We start from the raw sequence: 6,193 nt of genomic DNA on the forward strand, positions 1-6,193 counted from the left end.
GTGCTGCAGCTCTCTGAGGATGGTGCTCTGGAGACCTCTTGGACCTTTGTCAGTTAGGTCACAGGACAAACCTTTAAAGTTGAACATGAATAAAAATCCCAAATTTAGATGCTTTTACTTTTGGTATGATTATGCGTTACTTAAAAACCTACTTTTAAATTTACCTCCCGATAACAGGTGGGAAACTCCTTTAGAGTGTCTTCATAGGATGACAGAGATTTCCAACGATGGTCCATCAACAAAGATCCTCTTTTCCTCTTTCAGTCTCTTTACCATCATGATATCATCGATTGCCCTTGTTTGTCTGAAGACTGACAGAGTCTGAAATGCATTTATGAAAAGGACAAATCAACTCATTAAAAGTTTACATTTATAAGTTGAGGTCAACACCTGGAGTATCTAGTCATTATCTGTCAGGTATGATGACAGTATAAAACATATTAGTGTATGTTTACTTACCACTGTGTGATTGTTGCCATGGCAATGTTGTGTCACCGGACAGGATCTCTTCCAAAGACAGAACTTCTGTGTCTGTATCAGTCTTCAAGTGACCAACATCTTCTAAAGCCAATGCTAAGATGTTTTCTCCTTTCTGATCTTGCGATGAGCCTTGGCACAAGCTTTGTCCATCTGTATCTGCACAAACATACACAAACAACATCAACTGTGTCAAAGATGTTTATGCAGTATGTACCAGCAAGGCTTTTCAATGCCTGGTCAGTGTTCCTTACCTTACATTCATGGGCTTTGCCATGGAAAATTGAGAGAAATGGCTTCATTTTAAGCAGGTGTTGGAGCTCAGGACAGCTTTTTGCTAGTTTTCAAGATATGGCCAGTACTTGCATGTTACATCCATGGAAAAAAGTGATTGTCTGTTGGCCAGCCTTTGTTGAAAGAACAAAGCTTATGCAAATATCTCATACTATCTCGAAGAGCACTAAGCAGCACTCCATATATACACACCGCTAGCTCCAAGCCTCCTCATCCAGTTTGCTGCTGGATCTGTGAGAGATATCCCTGGCTGCAGACTATTGCCCATCACAAAATCTAGAATACATACAATTCAGTCAGGCATGCTGTTATTACAGGCTAAAAGGTTACTGTTATTATACATTTACAATCTGCAGTCTTACATTTTTGGTTGATTTGTGTATACAGTCCACAAATGTTCCTACGTTTTCATCTTTGGCAATGAAAAGGTCCTGAAATATAGCCTGTTCCTCCAATCTGAAAACAAAGCAATAAAATACACTTACTGTACAAAGGTAGTGAACATCACTAACATATACAAAGAATTGTTATATTTTACACATTTTACAATACCTTGCTGCATTCTTTAAATGGTAATACTTGCAGTTTCCATCCACTGAAACTGAAAGCACATCTGGGGTACAAGCTTGAGACTTGAAGGGATCCTTCCTTAACATCTTATCCAACTCATATATTATGGCTTCCCGCTCAAAAATCATTTCAGGAAGCTGTCAGCCGAGATCTTAACTGTGATTTAAAATGAGAGATAAAAAAAGAAAACATAAAATAGGACATAGGTGTCCAAATACCAGGCATCAAGAATAGGTTAGGCGTCTTTCAAGTTTTAGGTGTTTCTCTGGCACAAAACATCTCACTCAATAAATTTTGATAATACCAGGACTTCATATGATCTGAATGCGGAATGAATGAGGTGGCACCTCAGCCATTTGATTCAAGTGTGTTTAACCAGGTACACCAAAATGTTGAATAACATAACCACTCAAGAATAGAGTCAGACGGCCCTTCTGGGATATGTACGTCAAAGTACTCACACAGCCAAAGTTGACAGTTATTTAAATTTTGATAATATAGTTTAAAAAAACTATATTATCAAAATAATATATAACCATAAATATAAAAATATTATGGTTTTGAGTCATTCAAAGAATTGTTATTCATACCATTGAGCATGACCACAGTGACTGCCTGTCCTGGTTTGATCCTCAAACATTCTGGTGGACAATCAAATTCTAACTGGGATCTCCACAGGTACGAATCGTGCTAAAGAAGTTGACATGTTTGATGCATGAATTTAAAGAAAACAAAACTTACGCTTTCTCTTCTTATAGTCTACCCTGACTTAAGGAGACGACATGGTCAGCAGGTGACATGAATGCAGATGTGGCTTATCTACGGGCGGGGGTGGGGGACGGAGAGATGACGGAGTGGGAGGAGAGGCAGCTGGAGAGATACTTCTGGGTCTTTTCTTCTGAAAAGACTGAGAGGATGGGACAACAGGATGAGAAACAGGAACCAAATCAAGCACTATCACAGTCTCTTCCTGGTTCTCTGGTATCATCATTGGATGCAACTCAGTAAGCATCCCAGGCTGCTCCTCAGCTATGGTCTCTGTCTGTTCAAAGATCAGGTTCTCAGCTCTTTACTTCTCTTCATCTGGCGTGCAACAGCAATAAATAACAGACAGGAGAAAAGAAATTTGCCTGTACTGACGCAAGTTCATTTTTAATTCAAGTAAATGACCTATAGCTGCAATCAGTGTATTCAGACAGGGTTCAGAACTTTAAAGATCATCACAGCCTAGGAGCACTGATGTTTTTAGCAACCCTCCAATATTACAAGGTGGCAACAACAAGCATGACTATAAACATTATTATGTGACTTTATCACGGCTAATTAAACGTATTAAGCACAGGTACAGTGTACAGGAACAATTAGCCTCCAAGAGGCTAATTTAGCTAGCTTCCACCGTATATTTTCTGGCAAAAAAAAAGTTACAAACGTGTCTTCAACCATTCGCATCACAGTCCTACTGCCATTAAGTCCTAAAACTACCATCAGTAATTTTATAACGTAACACTTTGGAGTTATTTTTGGTTTTAGAGTACAAAAACATTTTGACAGATGCAGATTTCTACTCACCGGAGTGTAAGTGTCGCATAGGATGACGTCAGCTTATTCTTCTTCTTGGGTTTTTGTGGGATCCGTCCTTATTTTTATTTCAATCAAACATATTAAAAGGTTTACAGAACAGTTTGCATGCAATCACAAACGAAAACACATCTTAATTTTTCTTAAATTTATTTGGTGTAAATCATTGATATCATATTCAGAAATAGTTTTTTTTAAGGCTTTTAAATCAAGCTAACAACAAGCACAACAAAACTCCTCCGGTTTTATATTTTACGGAGTTATTTTTAAATACCGAATTAAAGTATTGTGACCGATACGTCTGATATGTATTTGTAGTAAATATTCTTAATATCCTGTTCAAACTAGCACATAAATTGTAAATAAAGGTTTTAAAAAAAATAGAATAGACACGTCATCTTATTCGTTCCTAAGTCGTCAGTATCGGACGCTTAGGGAACGGTACAGCATTCAATGAGAGAACCCTTCGCGTCAATATGTGACGCCGAGGGTACCTGCCCAAGCGTCAATATGTGACGAGTTGGGAGTGAGAATGTGTTGGCATGTTGTGAATGAGAATGCATGTGGACAGGGATGTTTTTTTGTTGTTGTTGTTGTTGGATTTCTTTTACAAAAAAAAGTTTTTCTAATGTTTTGAAATTTAGTCTGTTACACTTTTTTGATGCATCTTCTCCAGCTGTGGAAAACACCTGCTCACATGAGTCTGGAGTGGAAAGAAATTGTAAGGAAAGGCAGAAAATATTTGGATAGATTGTCTTTTGGTTGTCCCACTATCTCATAGGATCCATCCATCTGGAACCGCAAAGGATCAGAGATTCCTCTGGCAGATGCATCTTGTTAACAGAAAAGCTTCCTTACAGTCACAGTTTGACGCGTCAGTGTGTGTTGGAAACAGTTTTCGTATTAGTCACGTGACTTTCTTATTGGCGGTGTGCGCACCGACACGGGGTTTTGCTCTATGAGCTTGGTGCATGCACCGATGCATCGGTGTTGCAGGACCCATCACTATTTGCTAGTATGCTAAAATAAAAACAGCTAATTAAATACTGCACCAGTTTCACATGTAATACATGTAATTTTTGAATGTGCCCAGAGGACGCTCACTGAGGAGAGAAAGCATTACTGAGCAACCACAAGGTGGGAGAAAGTGGACGGGGGCTGCTGGGTGACAATCATCTGGCGTCGCAGCATGCTGCCACATAAGCAAAAGCGCCAGCCGCATCTGGAAGCATAAACTTGGGGTTGTTGGAACATTAAGATCTCTGCATGGATGATTCTGATAGACGAGGACAACTCATGTTTCCCACAGCATAGTTGTCATTGGAAATTCACAGGTGCAGTTATTAATATGAAAGATTGCAAGTTTGTTCAATTCTTACAGTAAGCTACAGCTAGCCAGCATGTTTGAGACTGACTCATTCTCAGTTTATGAACATTGAATTGCTCACTTAATTGTAAGCATTAATTCAGTTGCTTTTTTGTGTTATTAAAGCTGCAGTATGTAACTTTTATTAAAAATAAGTCAGTTTTTTACATATTTGTTAAAACCGTCACCATGTTGTGACAGTATAATATTAGACAGATAATTAATTAAATAAATCAAGTTCCTCTACCTCCTCCCTGAATTATTATAGTGATTTACAGAAATGCAGAAAAAACATAAAATCAAAGCCTGGAGGAAGTACTCAGTGCCGTCAATCACCTCAGGAATGCGCTGCTAAATGTGCTAATGATAGAGAAACAACTTATTGTTGCAGGAAAGTCATTCATTCGAGGTTATTGGTGGCCATGTTAACTCATACTAGTTAGCTAAATAACTAGTTAACTAGTATAGACACTATCTATCTTGTGTGTTATTATATTTTGTCTATAACTATATGGGATTAGATTTATTCTTTTACTACTAAAATATTAGTTAGCAGGTATTGAAGCTTATATTAAATAACAGTATGATCTGTTGTAGTAATATCAGAGCTTGTTCTGATATGTTCTGGAATATTTAGTGCCACATTCCTGCGCTGGTCATGCTGACCAATGACAGAGATTATGAAGATTTCAGGTTTTACCACCTGGACTGTTAGAATCTCAGAAGTAATTACCCTATATTAGGAAGTATGATTCATAAAAGCAAAACTTATAAAAGTAACACAAAATCATTTGCTATGCAGGCAGGCATGGTGCTATTGTTCCAGAATATTGTTCCACAACTTGAATAATTAGAAAATATACCAGACCTGACAGGAGTATTGTGTGCATTTCTCCTGTCTGATCTCCAAAATATTCCTTTTGCATTTTATTAAAGTTTGGTTGATCTTAACTGCATGACTTGTTTGTGATCTTTCACATCACAAACCTTGGCAAAGATGCTAAATTCGCCTTTAACATTAGAAAACTAGCTAACTGGTTAGCTAGTCACAAGAAATGACAAGCAATAAAGTCACTGTTCACAAAACAATGATGTTTTAACAAATATGTAAAAGTAAATACACATTTTTATATAGAAAAGTTACATACTGTAGCTTTAACCTCTTGCTATAAATAAGTTCTGCCTGTACACTTTGTCCTAATCTCAAAAGTTGATGGATCATTTTACGGTACCTCTGTGAGGTGGAAATTTGGAAACTGCAGCTCCAAGGAGGAGCTTTGTCCTTGAAGGCAGAGCTAGGACCACCAAGGCATTTTGCACAGCTGAATGGTTGCCATGGAGATTAAACAGATTAAACACTCAAACATGCATGAAAGAATCAAGTCAACATTCCAGGTTGAATGAGGGAATAATGTAACATGACGTGAAGCTCAAAAAATTAAATTTTACACTCTCCTTTAAAATTATGATCTTGTTATGATCGTCACAAGATCATAACAAGGTGAAGGAAGCTGATAGAAAGAAAGCACAACTGATAACTGCCCTTTGTGGCATGTTGAATACAAATTCTATATGGACGTCTCTAGAACTGTGTTCTAGACACTTCTAGACTGGGTGTCATTTAGGTGAGTGATCTGCTATTTCCCTGCCATATTATTCTTTTTTTCCTCAAAACTTGTGGGTGTGTTAGTGCTGTTCACTCACTGTAAAAATCTTATTTGAAGGCTCAAAATATTGCAAAATTTAAAGAGGTACAATGTGGTGATATTAGGCCATTAAATGCATCCTACGCATCATGTACACCTGCAGCATCAGATCCACAAACACTTGTGGACTGGAAAATCTGGACGCAGACTTACAGCTCATTTTTACATCACTAAGACTAATTTAGCTCATTGTCATATAAGA

The 6,193-nt window shown here is 37.7% G+C and overlaps 1 pseudogene across 1 annotated transcript; it reads right to left on the reverse strand.

Moving 5' to 3' along the window:
- Positions 1 to 410: 410 nt before the first annotated feature.
- On the reverse strand, positions 411 to 1,592 carry LOC148159564 (uncharacterized; annotated as a pseudogene). Its single transcript, XR_015762946.1, has 4 exons — positions 1,332 to 1,592; positions 1,136 to 1,214; positions 732 to 1,066; positions 411 to 636 (listed from the first exon to the last, which is right to left on the reverse strand). The product of XR_015762946.1 is annotated as an uncharacterized LOC148159564 (transcript).
- Between the last annotated feature and the right edge of the window lie 4,601 nt (positions 1,593 to 6,193).

The sequence above is a fragment of the Poecilia mexicana genome, unplaced genomic scaffold (genome assembly GCF_051168715.1).
Source record: "Poecilia mexicana isolate PSO_F unplaced genomic scaffold, ASM5116871v1 scaffold_5, whole genome shotgun sequence".
In the NCBI taxonomy this organism is placed as follows: Eukaryota; Metazoa; Chordata; class Actinopteri; order Cyprinodontiformes; family Poeciliidae; genus Poecilia; species Poecilia mexicana.